Source organism: Leptopilina heterotoma, unplaced genomic scaffold, assembly GCF_015476425.1.
Source record: "Leptopilina heterotoma isolate Lh14 unplaced genomic scaffold, ASM1547642v1 Lhet_97, whole genome shotgun sequence".
Classification (NCBI taxonomy): Eukaryota; Metazoa; Arthropoda; class Insecta; order Hymenoptera; family Figitidae; genus Leptopilina; species Leptopilina heterotoma.
This window is the reverse complement of record NW_025111203.1, coordinates 2,361,231-2,376,508: the sequence shown is the minus strand read 5'-3', so window position 1 is coordinate 2,376,508 and position 15,278 is coordinate 2,361,231. Positions and strand designations below refer to the sequence as shown.

Sequence of the window (15,278 nt, the reverse complement as noted above, 5' to 3'; positions counted from 1 at the left end):
GGCAGTGGAAACATTTTGCTTCCTTAGAGGAAGGATTGTATTTATTAATTCTAAGATGAATTTATACTACCATCTTATGCAATAAATAAATAAATATCAATAAATATCTTAAAATTTAATCTATGAAGATTTTCAAAAATAATTCAGACATATGATATTGCAAAAGAAAAGTATACCTCTTTCACTTAAATAAGAACAAATCAGAATAGAAACGCATTCGTAAGAATGAATAAGAAAACGATTGTCATGTATTTTTATCCTTTTCTAACTTATTTTTATGATTGCGATTTTTATACTATAATTATTAGTTCAGTCCAGAACTTATAACTAATATATCTAATAACTAACTCGATCATTTTTCAAAAACCTAAAATTAATATAATTATAATATTTTACTGTACAGTTTGATTATTAATTCAAGTTTTATATTGCCAAAAATATTGTAGTTGTTTTGAAATTACAATTTTGAGAGAGTTAACAAATTTCAGGGTTATTCCATTTTACAACGACGCACCAGAGTTGTCAAGGCGCGACATAAATAACGCTTGGAGGGCATTTTGCTACTTACAGCAAGCTTGCATTGCAGGTTTCGCAAGTTTGCATCAAGTTTCCTGCAAGAATACAGGTTGATTGAGATAATAATAGTACGAGTCAATGTTGCCTCAAAATCGCATCAATATTGCCACAGGGCAGACATAGTCAAAGTTGAGGCCAATAAGGTTTCAACTTTGCCGGGCAATATGGACCCAATATTGAGCTCAAATGTTATTTGGGCTACAAGGCCGACGCACAAAATTGCAAACGGTGAATCGCAAATCTTACGCGAGAAAGAAGAGGACGAACGATTGTCAGTTCTTCTCACTCAATCTTACGATTTACGAAATATACAAATTTGCTGTCCAAATGAAAGTAAAAACCTAGTAACCGTATTTTCTGTATGGTCGTGATTTGTCTATAATCTAAGTGAACTTGGACACAATGGAAAATGCGGTTACTAGGTTTTCACTTTGGACAGTAGAAAATACAATAGAAATATGCTTAGGCCTATGAACCCTAGATTTTTCTTTGAACTTATTGGTAGCAGATTTTTCTTCATGAATTTCACACATGCAGGAAGATATTTACTCAAGAGCACTTATTTCCACCAGCTACTTTTTTGTTGAAACAAAATGATAATTTACTAAGAGAAGAAATAAAAGTAATTAATTAATAAACCAATTTAGGGAACAATACATAGTTTCTTTAATAAAAAATTATTATATTTTAAGTTTTCAAATTCCTCAAATATGAATTTTAAATACGTAGTCAATTAAAACTATCTTCGTTGCTCCTGTGTAAATACACTCCTGCATCCGCATGTTTTAAAATATATGTATCGAAAACTAACTCTGGCCCACATATAGTACACTATTTTTCCGAAAATTGCAGCAAATGTGGTTAAAAAATTCTTGAAAAATAACGTGTTTTCTAGGACTTTAATTTATATAATAAATCATTTCTAATTTATGCAAATTGACTTGGAATTTTTTAATCTTAAAACAATGAATTGTAATAATTCGAGTGGTGTTTTAATGTTTTTAAAAATATAATACATATAAAGGTTTGGAACTGACAAAAGTAGATATAGACAGATACAGAACAATAGAAAAGATTTCCATAATAAAACATTGATTTAGATATACATATAGAAATTTATATTCTATCAGAATTAATTCGTTTTCTGTTACGGATCACCGTCATCGATTTCGATGTCTGGTAATCTCCGAGTGTCGAACATCCAACAAAAAAACTTATCAGATGATTACTTAATAAAATTTAAAATTATTCCATCATCCCTCAGCCCTTGTGATAAAGTGTTACGAAGTGTGAAAGAACAAATAAGAGTTTCAAAGAAGGGTCTTATACTGTAAGTAGGTTTGTTTTGTTATTAAATCTCATGTAAATTGAAGGACACATAAGATGTTGAAAAGAGGTAAATAAATTATAAAAGTCTTGTCTTCAACTCAAAACTATTACAAAATTGTAAATAAAAATTGTGTCTTTAAAATAGCAGCGAATAAAACAATTCCAAATTGTTTACTCTCTAAAACTAAATTAAATTTGACTGTAAATCAGTTAAAAATGATTGAATTATTGGGATCGGTGAAACTACAATAAACCATCTAGTTAAAATTGTTCATTTATCCTGAATTCTGATTAGCATAAATGAGAATATAGTATTAAATATAACCTAATCAGAATCACTGATTGCCAGTAGTTTTTTTACTAATTCAGAATTAGAAGAGCAATGTTGCACACAAAAATGTTGTAAATTGGCTTAAGTTTGCGGATATTAAAACGATGGAAACATCAGAATGTCAATACTCACATCATACAAAAACAAGACAAAAAGAATGATATTTTTATGAAAATAATAATTTTGCATATCACCTTATACGTTATACTCAACTCTATATCCTGTGGAATTTCATGTCCGAAAAATAATTACTGCATTTACACGGTATACGTATGATACTTAACTAATAATATAATTAAAGGCGAAACTTTAGTAAGTAGGTACTAAGTATCATTAGAATTTAGAACCTTAAAGAAACTGCTATAACTGTTTTTAACTATCTATTTGACAAATTATTGTATTTGTTTTGAAGAAATTATTATTTGTAAATAAATATTACTTATATAGCATAAATGCAGTAAATGTTCCGAAAACGTTTTTAGAACTTGAATTTTTCTAAAGTGGTAACATTATTCTAGAGCGAGAAAAAAAGACTTATTTTTTATGCAAGAAGACTATACATTGTTAGTTATAAGTAATACGTAAAAAATGCAATGTAACCGTTAAAAATATGTGTATTACAGTTGAAACTTATGTTAATAAAATTTAAAACAAAAGAAAGATCTTAGAAAAAATGGGGACTTTGATAGTTTTCAGATAAATATTTAAAATTATACTTAAAGATTTTGTTTGTTTGAAAGATACATTTTTAAATATTTCAAAACACGATATAAGATTTTAATGAAAATTAAGTCAAAACAGAGTTTTAATATTCTATAAAAATAAAAATTTGCATATCATTTTGGACAATTGACTAATTAAATAGTTATTCTTAAATATAATTATCATTTTTTAAAAAAACCACATCTGCAATCCTTTATTATAAAATAAATATCACGAGTTAGCTACAAAAATTTGTCTAAAAAAAATATTTCTTTTCTTATTTCCCAAAAAAATCCTTCAAAGATAGAGGCTTATTTTTCTGCCCCTAGAGTCTCGTTACCTCTTAATATATTATTTAGCGGACATGAAAGTTGTAAAAAGTTTTACAAATGTTCTCGGAATAATAACATTTCTGTGTCCACCAAGTACATCCGCAAAAAATTATTCAAATGTTAAATGATGACGTAGATTACTTATGCCAACTGTCATAGATATTTATTTAATGTTAATAATTAAAAAAATTCAAATGTGTAAGAAATAAAATAATGAGTTTATTCATACAGGAAATTTCATAATTATCTAATTTCTTTTTATTTCCTGTAAAAATTATATAAATATAGTCTTAACCCTCTGCTGATGCTAACGAACCTTATCGTCAAAAATCGTCACATGGACGTTTGGTTAGGACTACGGGAGGTACATTCTATGGTGATAGAGCGGGGGTAAGTTAGCATCAGCAGAGGGTTAAGATAAACAATGTTTTGAGAAAAATTTTATAATAGAAATTGTTTCAAAAAGAGTATTTATTTGAAAAAATAAACAGTCACTTTTGTTAAAAATTTAAAAATAATAATTCCTATTTTAAAATCAATTCATTAGAATAGAGATATATTTGGATTTTTCAAAGATTATTACAATTAAAAACATTTTTTTATCTATCGTCTCTGTCAGAAAAATTACGTTTTTTACAGCTCTCTAGAACATCAAAAGCAGCCAATCACAGACGAGATCTGTTCACTTTCTTCCAGCTTCATCAATTCTTTCTCTAGGGCCGAAATTTGATGATTTGCATAAAATTAATCACAGCATCAAACGTGTTCGCCTGTTTTAATTTAATTATTAGTGATAATGTTATTTTAATTGTTTAACCCTCTGCCTATGGTGACTTATCCCCACTCTAGCGCTTTTAAATGTACTGTCCATAGTCCCCAGCAGGTGTCCAAATAGACGATTTTAGACAATAACGGTCACACACGTAGACAGAGGGTTAAGAAGTGATGTAATGTATTTAGCTAAATAATTTTTAAATTCAAGTCTTCAAAACTTGGGTCTTATTAGTATTCAAGGATAAGGCAATTATGTATAATGATATCTTCCGAATCAGTGGTTACGTATAATGAAACTGGATCAGATCAACTCTATATCTATATCTACTCGTGTGTTGAATTTGGATGAAAATTTAACCTTTTCTTTTATGCTAAAAAGAAAACCAACAGGAGTGGAAAGTAGTGCACTAGAAGCACAAAGGAATAATATTAAATTGTATCGCGATAATGGTCACAATATTTTTTATACTGATGAAACATAGTGTGGAGAAATCACACAAGAAAGTATGGTTGAGATGAAAATATAATTTCTGAAAAGGCACTAATGATTATCACGGTGAAAAAAAGTTCCTTATTTCATAAAATTTTCATCACCCAAGTTTCGTTTTGAGTCAGTAAAGTGAGTACGAGCTACAAATGAATATGCAATACAAAGCAACTCGCCAATTTAGCATTTAATGTCTTTTTGTGTTTGATAATTATTTTTATTTTTCAAATTAATTAATAAATTAAAATGCAACTGCAACCTTTCTTTGGCTCCATGAATCAAGCACAAGAGTAAAAATATCCTTTTTAAAATTGCTTGTGAGTGTATTTTGAAATAAAATTTTCGAACGCTCAAAGCTTTTGAAAAAAATAAAATTGTTCTCGGATTCGAATTTAATGATCACTTGCGATATTAAAATTTTAGGAATTTCAATGACAAAATTATCAGGCTCACCTTTTTTGAAATCTATTTTGCGACATTTATCGCGTAAGAACATTTTTATGCTTTGAGAATTTAGAAAGATTTAAACTTTTATCTACTGGCATTATTTTTTATAAACAGGTCGAAAACGAATATTATATAATATGGAGTAGATATTACATGTAATAATAAAAGAAAAGTTTTTACTTACTTTGCGACATTCAGCTAACATTAATATAATTCTATTAAAGCTGTATAATATTGTAAGGAAATTATGGCAAAAATTACTGTGCTTCCTTATAAAACAAGTACGTTTCGATGGCAAAGTGAAATGTTCCATTGATCTACACAGTTTATACGTAACAAAACGTAAATAATTATGGTTAGAATAACACCATAAATTACTGTGATAGTAAATGAATTACATATATAAACACAATTCAAATTGTCTATTTGCCATGTGTAATTTTTTTCATTACAATAGATGACAAATTAATATAAATTTAATTAATTAAAGGATTACATCATTTTTTTGAAATATTAAACTAAATGAAAACAACTTGTTAATTTAAAAGTATTTGAAAACTTTGTCGTCTAATAGATCTCACTGATTGCTGATAAAGTCGAATTCTTTATTCGTAATTAAAAATTGAAAAGTGTTAAGAATCCCAGTAAAAAAAACTAATTCAAACGGATTGAAATGAATAAAGATTTTTGGTAGAAAGCGGGATTCATTCAAGCTCTTTGTATATTCGATTGAATTCAATTCAATTTGCCTGAAGTTGTGTAAACGAATTCGCATTCGTAAGAAATGATCAAGGCATACATTGAATTCGTGCTGACGAATTAAAAAAAATTAAAGGCCCCAAAACTTGTCCATTGAATTAGTATGAATAGAAGGTTTGGAAGTTCAATACAGTTTGACGAATTCAGGAAAATTGCAACACAGCTGCAATTCGTATTTGTCACAAAGCGGGATTCACTGAAACTCTTTGTGAATTCTTTTTAATTTATTTCAATTAGTTTTTGTTTACTGGGATGAGCTTTGATAAGTGAGCAAAATTGATTTAATAGTTTTGTCCACCTAGATTTACGATTCGGACCGTTCAATGAGTGATTTAGTTGTATTTTCTGCGCATATTGACACCAAAACACCCTGTAAAAGATTGAAATATCGTCATAGTGTTTTGACTAACATTAACATAACAAGTGTTTATTATTATTGAGGTCCATTTTTCATCTTCTTCCTTGCCTACTTTATAATATTTAATTGTTATATATCTTACAGAGAAAAATTCCTTAACGCCGAGAATTAAACGCACGACCCTAAAATTTATAAACTGATATCCTAATCACCTAACCATACTCGCTCGATACGACGACTTGCTTCATACTTGAGAATATGTATTCTTGCCATGTTCAGTCATATGAACTATTCCATGAAGTTGCAGTAAATATTAGAACATGGAATCTAAGCTGTAACCTTTACAAACGCGAGACTAACATTAAGACTAACTTTAAAAGGAGACCCTCATGGAATTAAGCTCCACCGACCGACACCTAGTTCCACTCTTCCTCTCCTGCGCATGCATATGGATCAAACGAAATTCGAGCTCCTTATCCAGTTTTCTTAATTTTATTCTGCATCTTGTCCATCTTAATCCTGATGGACATATTAGCGACCCTAAAAACTCGCGAGTAACAAATTTCATGCAAATACGACAATGTTTTCCAAAATATCATAAAAATTTAACAATTTTCGAAAAATTTATCCGTCTTATTGAAGCAGCCATTTAAAATTTTCAAAGTCTGATTTCAGATTTGTAATCAATGACACCAGAAACTCCTATATATTAAGTTTCACACGAAATCAATTAATTTTTTTTAAAATCACCCAAAATCCAACATGTTTTTAGAGGTTTAAAAAGATCTTACCCGGAAAAAATAAATTTAGCAGATTTTACGAAACTTTTGCGGAGTAGCGGATACAGCTTTTTACGAAACTGAGTTTTGTAAAATGTAAGGAATATTTCAGGATAAACTTCAAAAATATTCAGTAGAAACTACGAAATTCCGTGTTTAGGGCATCAAAATAAATAGGGTATTTCTGAAAGCCTTTGGAAACGAAAGATTCACTTTAAACCGTGTCGAAACATCAAATATTTTCTTTGATAAATAAAACATTAATAATTAAATGAAAAAATTGAAACGATAAACCTATACATTATATCTCTGTGACTATTACTTTCTTACATTCTTCTTAATATCTTAAACTAATATTTAATTTGACATCTAGCTACTGCATTACTTCAAATTAAGAGTACTCGCATTTGACAAATCACGCATCTTTATACACTACCGTCGGGAATTATCGGTACGGCTGCACACGCCGTACAAATACAAATGTGAGAAAATTAACAAATATACAATTCGAAAGGTTATTAAATTCTACGATTAATGGTACATAACTGAAAATTTTAATAATTTATACAAAGATTGCAGCAATTGACAAATTTGACAAAAAAGTTTAAAAAATAAAATTTCTTTGGAAATTTTTTCAACCCCTGCACATTTTTTAAAAATTGTAGAAAAAATTTGAAACTTATATAGGTGTGATCATTCAAGTCTCATCTTTAATTTAAGACCAAAAGAGTTCAAAAATCTTAATCGGTTAGCGAGATATCATTATAAACGGCAGAGCATTTTCAGCCAAAAACCATTCAAAATCGACTAATTCAATGCATTTGTCAAAAAACATGCTCGGACGTTTATAATGATATCTCACGAACCGAATAAGATTTTTAAACTCTTTTAGTCTTAAATTAAAGATGAGACTTGAATGATCACACCTATATAAGTTTCAAATTTTTTCTACAATTTTTAAAAAATGTGCAGGGGTTAAGAAAATTTCCAAAAAAATGTTATTTTTAAAATTTTTTTGTCAAATTTGTCGATTGCTGCAATCTTTGTATAAATTATTAAAATTTTCAGTTATGTATCATTAATCGTAGAATTTAATAATCTTTCGAATGGTATATTTGTTAATAATAGTAAAGGAGAATGAAACGAAAACATTCGGACAAATAGTTTTTAAAAATTAGTTTACTCCAACGTTTCGAAATCTAAATGATTTCCTCTTCAGGGAGTCAAAAATAAAAATTAATAAATAGACATTCGTCAGCAAAAAATAAAAATAAATTCACCCATCAAACGTCAGAGAATTCATAGAGTTTGGAGTCATAACTATAAAAGATTATAAAACCAATTTTGTAATAAATAAATAAATAAACATTAACATCAAGTTAAATAAATAAATTAACACTAATAAACGCATGGACATTATGATGACACACATTTATAATAACACAACACAGAAATTTAAAAAAAAATACTTAAATAAATTAAAACTCTGCGTGTGAAGAGTTAATTTTCTGACATTTGTATTTACAAAAAAATCGTGATTTAAAGATTGTTATGTTTTCGGGCCGTGCGCGTGCAGCCGTACCGATAATTTCCGACGGTAGTATAGTTTTCTTGACAAAGAAGAAGAAATGTGTAGAAAACTTCTTCTAAATACAACCGGATCATCAACAGTTGAATTCTAATCTTATTCAAGAGCTCTAGAGCCTCGTAGACACTGAATGCCGACAACGAGAGTTACATCGATTCCTTGTTAACAATAAAAATAAATAAAAATAAATAAAATTTATTACGCGCTTCTACTCGCCACCCTGTGCAATTATTTATGTATACATGCGAAACCGTTCTAAAATGAGTTCTATATTACGCGAGTCCAACGATAACCGCAGCACGTTTTTTCTAGAAAATTGACCCTGAAAAACTAGGGGTTAATTCTAAATTTCGGATGCTACTCAAATTCTTGCTCGACGCGGTAATATGTGAAAATGATTCTAATAGGCTAATCGCTACTCCTGGGAGGACCCTATGATAATAAGAGATTGTCTCCGCAAATTAATTAAGTATTGAAATCAACAATCACTCCGAGTCAAGCCAATGGAAAAATTAAAACAATTGCTTTAACGTTTTCAACAGCAAAGTTGTCCCCTTTAGAGACTATAATTTTATTAAATAAATTTAGACAATAGGTATATTACAATGTTAAAATAAAATGATATTAATCGAATTATTACCGTAAAAATTGCGAAGAAATTAAATTATAAGTACATACTTTAAAAACGAAAGAAAGGAGCCCGTGTAGAAATTGCCATAATACAGGGAAGCCCGGTCTGGAGCCGGCCAGGGCCATGTCAAAATTTCTACACGGGAGGAAACGTCCTCGCCTCAACGCATACGATTAGACACTAATTCATATTATAACCCAGTGAGAAATTTCTTACCGGTCCAATATCGGTCCAATATTGGGAGCCAAGAGACCAATCATCGGTCCAATAAAGGCTCCCAATATTGGACCAATATGGGCTGATGCTTGGGATGTAACGGGTTCGCCAAGCATCGGTTGTTAATATTGGTCCAATATTGGCCGAATATTGGCAACCAAGAGAAAAAAATTTTTTTAAATAAATTTTTTTAATTAAATAATAATAATAAATTAATGTTTATAATTTTTGTTCAGTATATTTATTTGTTTAATTATTTATTTTTAATAATTCATGTAAATAATAAATAATTTATTATTTATAAATTATAATTATTTAAAAATGCAGCAGCTATTAGGGAATAGCATTCTGCAAAAAAATTCTATCATTGAAAAATCAATGATAGGCGAGAGATATCCGCGTCATTAAACAGATTCGCAGATATACTCTGGTCTCGCGACGAATCCCTCGATACTTATATACACTGGAGTCGCCATGTCAGTTGCGAGAACGGTTACAGCGTCCCTCTTTCGGCAGAGATAAGAATTGTCACGTAAACTGCGGGTATAATAAGGCCGTCGGTAAAGCGATTTAGCAGTTTACGTGACAATTCTTATCTCCGCCGCAAGAGGGACGCTGTAACCGTTCTCGCAACTGACACGGCGACTCCAGTGTATATAAGTATCGAGAGATTCGTCGCGAGACCAGAGTATATCTGCGAATCTGTTTAATGACGCGGATATCTCTTGCCTATCATCTGCGAATCTACTTAATGACGCAGATATCTCTCGCCTATCATTGATTTTTCAATGATAGAATTTTTTTGCAGAATGCTATTTCCTAATAGCTGCTGCATTTTTAAATAATTATAATTTATAAATAATAAATTATTTATTATTTACATGAATTATTAAAAATAAATAATTAAACAAATGAATATATTAAACAAAAAATATAAACATTAATTTTTTATTATTATTATTTAATTAAAAAAAATTTATTTAAAAAAATTTTTTTTCTTGGTTGCCAATATTCGGCCAATATTGGACCAATATTAACAACCGATGCTTGGCGAACCCGTTACATCCCAAGCATCAGCCCATATTGGTCCAATATTGGGAGTCAATCGGCGCCCAGCACGGCAACCAATATTGGACCGATATTGGACCGATTAAAGTCTATTGGCAATTTCTCACTGGGAAGTTTTCAGAAGATAACGTATGCGCTGAGATGTGGACGTTTCTTCCTTTCTTTCTTTTTTTAAATTTGTACTTATAATTTAATTTCTTCGCAATTTTTACGATAATAATTGATAATTCGATTAATATCATTTTATTTTAATATTGTAATGAAACTATTGTCTATAAATTTATTTAATAAAATTATAGTTTCTGAAGAGGAGAACTTTGCTGTTGAAAACGTCAAAAGATTTGTTTTAATTTTTCCATGGGCTTGACTCGGAGTGATCGTTGATTTCAATTCTTAATTATATACACCACAATTGAAAATTTATTAAAACAATCGATTTTAAGAAATTCGTAAAATTGTTACTCGGGTTTTTTAGGGATTGTTTATTTACCCGTTAAGAAGAGCGAATTAAAACAAGATATATCACACGAATAGAGTACAAATTCAAAGTATTTTGAAATACAAATTTTCTGTTGGTGTTCCAAACAGGTTGCTGTTTACGAATCAAATGTTAGTTTTCAAACATTCGAAATGTCGAATCCAATGTGACAGACCTAATCCTTAAATCTGATTGTCATGAATTTTATAAGTATTAGTAAGTTACATTTTATGCTAATTAAAAAAGTAAGTTGTTCTAAGTAAAAAGAAAGACGAAATAATATTTTTCTTATTTAAAGCAATTAAACTTTTTGCATCATATTATTGCCACTTTTGCCTTTCAAGAATAAAAAAATTTGTTTGCTATGCCGGTTTTAGTACTAGAGGGTTCCAAAGTCAAGATGAAAAAGTAAACGATCTACAACCTCTTAAACACATCCGATCTGAAAAAACCAAAGGTGGTTTGGAAGCTGAGAGTTATGTAGTTCGCCGGTTTAAAAATCATCGTTTTGAGAGAAACGCGTTTAAAGTTTTGTGTGTTTTGAAATGGAATCTTACCAAGCTCTAGAGCACGATTCCTGTGTATTCCTGGTCCATTTTTGAATTGTGCCTATAGATCTAATCGTCCAACTGACTTTCATCTCCTTGGAGGGTGATTTCTAAGAAACGTGATGTACAACTCGACTTGATTCAGGAAACGATTGAAGATGGTGGAAATTTGGAATTGGTGGTGCGTGAAAGATACCCCGACCATTCGTGTATCCGGCCGGCAGTGCTTTCTATATTCTTGAATCTAATTTTCGCTTTGGTGTCGCCCTGTAGCAATTTTCCTCTATTTATACAGCGTAGGCATATGCTATACTTTCTGCTGTCCTTTATGCTAAAAGGGTGGGCATTCGGAATGTTTTATTCTTTCGGACGCAAGGCGAGTGCTTGCTGATTTTGAATACTCTTTCTCTAAAGAGCCGTCTTCCAAGCTCGTTCTCAGGATTCTTTCAGCTTTAAACACTAAAGGAGGATTCGATCAATTTACAATATCCTAAAGGCGCTAGCACAGCTCCTACTGCCTGCCTGCCTGCCTGCAGGTTGACATGGTAACACATAGGAGTAAGAGAGTAAGAAAATTCAAATTAAATGTTTTTTCTCTCTCACTCTTATGGCGCCTGCCTGCGCAGGCAGGCAGGCAGTGAGGTGAGAGTGTACCTTTACTATACTGCAGATCAAACAACGAAGTTAGTTGCAGCGACAGCATTCAAGAAGAATATTGTCTTCCCTGCTCAGATTTGAGGAAATGCTTTGACGAGGTTAATCATGGGGAGATGAAGGAGCAGGATCGAGGGCTTTCAGATCTGTAATTAATTTTGTTACTAGACTTCGAACAGGTCATGTCTGCTCGGATCTTTAAGCGTTTGGGTTGGAGGATGGTTCCTGCTTGTTCATGTGGAGTTGAGAATAGGAGTTTATCGCACTTATTGAGTGCAGACAGACTGGGGCTCTTTGGTTTTTTGTTTCATAGATTGGAAATTGAAAATCCAGAAAGGTTTGACTCTACCTAGGTGGCCCGTTAAAACGGCAGTTCATGAAAATTCTATTTTGCTATAAATACTGTTCAAGTAATTGACATTTTCTAAAAATAATATTTCGGTCAACTGTCATTTTGGGAATATTTATGGGCCTCATGAGAAAAAAAATGAAAGGAAATAATAAATACAGTAAATACTTTATTTGAACATGATTTATGTTAAAGTTTAATAAACAAATGAACATGACCTAAGTAGCACGCTACATGGTAATATTACAAGTAATATTAAAACGATTTTATATTTCACGAAAAAAATCTCACAAAGTGGGAATCGAATCCTGAACCCTGTGCTTTAGGAATCAACAGTGTTACCAGTAAGTCAAATTTACAAATATTATTATTACACCTTTAATATTACAAATATTATGTTTCGTTGCAAATCTCAATAATACAAGTAAGTTTGACTCACTGGTAAGTCGACTTATATCTTGTAAATTTTTTTTTGTTCTTAAAATATAAAATCATTTTAATATTACGGTGTAATATTACCATGTAGAGAACATTTTTATATCACAGCAAGATCACTGCAATATTACAGGGTAATGTTCCAAATTTGCAATGTAAAATTAAAGTAATATCAAGGTGATATCATGATGACAAATAGCGTTTGTTCACACTTAACTTTAGTTAGATATATAACTGCTAATTTTCTTCTATATCCAATAGAAATTTGTGTTTATTATCCAACCATTTTCCTGCATGTTTCAATTATCTTTTTATCTTTTTGTTAACGTATTTTAGTTATGTAGTTAGTACTCCTATTCTTGTAGGATTGGTTAAGTATACATTGCACTAAAGCATCTTGTGCCCATTAATCTTGAAAATAAATAAATAATTTTGACAAAAGCTTTTACGATTTCGAAGTTTTCTTGTAAAATATTGAATGAATTAATGGGTTTGTAAACTTTACATTTGTTGCACACTTTTGTGCATATTTAAAATGTCCTAAAGCGGAAAACTTAGGTAAGTGACATTGTCGCTTAGGTTGTAATTTCAATAATAAAAACAAACAAAAATCAACCAAAGTGCCAATATCACTTACCTCAGCTTCCCGTTGAATGACAGTAAACTCTCCTGCAAATTTATGAACTTTGCATTTGAAACTTACTGCAACCTCCCATAAGAATATATTGCTATGTGATACTGACACGTTATTATCTCGATGTCACAAATTTCGTGACAGATTACCTTACGAAGATCTTGGTTTGGACGTCGCGTCGGTTAGAGTTCTCATTTGACATTGGGGTTAAATATTAAACTTTCTTTTTAGTCTTACGTCCTCAAGTTTCTGTGTTTTTTTATTGAAACAATAAAATAAAAAATATTGTAATACAATTTCATCCATTTGTTTACAAATAAATGGTTTCTTCAAAACTTATTGAATATCACTTACCAGTTGGAAGATACAAATGAAATAACTTTCTTGCATTCACTTGATTGTCTTTGTAAAAAAAAATTATTTGTGTCTACAGCAAAGGTACAATTTTAAGAAAGTCAAATAATACCGAGAGTCAAAATTGTCGAGATGGTTTTCTATTAGACCAACACACAATAAAAATCGTAAAAGTGTAAACTTACTTGAGATAAAAGAGACAAAATTTATTTTTGCTGTAATCTTTCGCATATTTATAGTTTAACTGTGCTTGAGGTAAATAAAATAATTGAGGTAATTTACCTAGTTTTGTAAAGTTAATTACTATTATAATTCCAAAAACTTACAAATGTTAAAAGATGTTAAAAGATTACTAAAGGACAAACCAAAATAGCGTCGTGAATATCCTTTAAGGACGGAAAGGACATATTTTATATTCGAAAAGATCTTGATCTTAACTATTACTGCATGAACGCGATATACGTAAGCTACTTAACTAAGTAAATTTGAAACTTAAGGGGGTCATCCCGTGTGATGGATTCAAAAAATCGAAAAATTTTGTTTATAAATCACATCTATAAATATGTGTAGAATATGTGGCTAAAGCGATTTTTCGATATTAATGCTCAAAAGTTTTTGGAACTATATATTAGTCGCGTTAGAATGTTAATCAGTGATAGCAAAAACGCCGTCAAGTACAAGGCCAATTGGCATATTAAAAATCTTAAAATGTTAATAGAAAACTTTACATGGGGTAGAAAAGAACGAATGATAATTGCGTCTTTTTCTCTCCCATGTAAAGATTTCTATTTACGTTTTACGATTTTCAATGTGCTTGTTCGAAGAAAAAGGGATTGTTGCATTTACTTGCATTTACTTGCATTTACTTGCATTTACTGTAACGAAATTTTAGTTGTCTCAACAATCAAGTCTTTTATTTCAGCAAAGAACTGAAGTGCTTTTATTGCTATAACAATTCCAAATTGTTGAAATAGCCAAAAGTTTATTTCAACAACCAATCTGGTATGTTCATTAACAACCAAAATAGCAAATACAAGAAAGGTCCGTAGAATTTTTCTTAGTGTACTTTGTGTTTTTAAAATCATTACGCTAATTTACCTGACTTATATTATGTCTGCAACCCTCCACATTCCCCAGATGACGGTTATCAATTTTTAGTTGTCATTAGTGCTATTTTTTCAAGTGCGAAATACAGTATTCCAGATTTCCTTATATTGTTAAAAAGCCTTTCAAAATTTTTGTAATACGACTTCTTCTAAGAACCATTATTTAAAAATATTGAAAATTTATTCAAGTTTAAATATGTTTCTTAATATAAATTTCTAATCGTTTGACTTCTTTTAATCAATAATTCTTATTATATGTGTCCGTTCAAGTGAAAAGAGGCAATTTTGGCAATACTAAATTTCAAAATAAAAATAAAGGCATTTCTTAAAGATTAAATAACAA

At 30.2% G+C, this 15,278-nt stretch overlaps 1 protein-coding gene across 3 annotated transcripts in view; it reads right to left on the bottom strand.

Moving 5' to 3' along the window:
- The window catches only part of LOC122512364 (plasma membrane calcium-transporting ATPase 1), a 221,545-nt gene that overhangs the window by 31,196 nt on the left and 175,071 nt on the right, over positions 1-15,278 (bottom strand). The window lies entirely within an intron of this gene.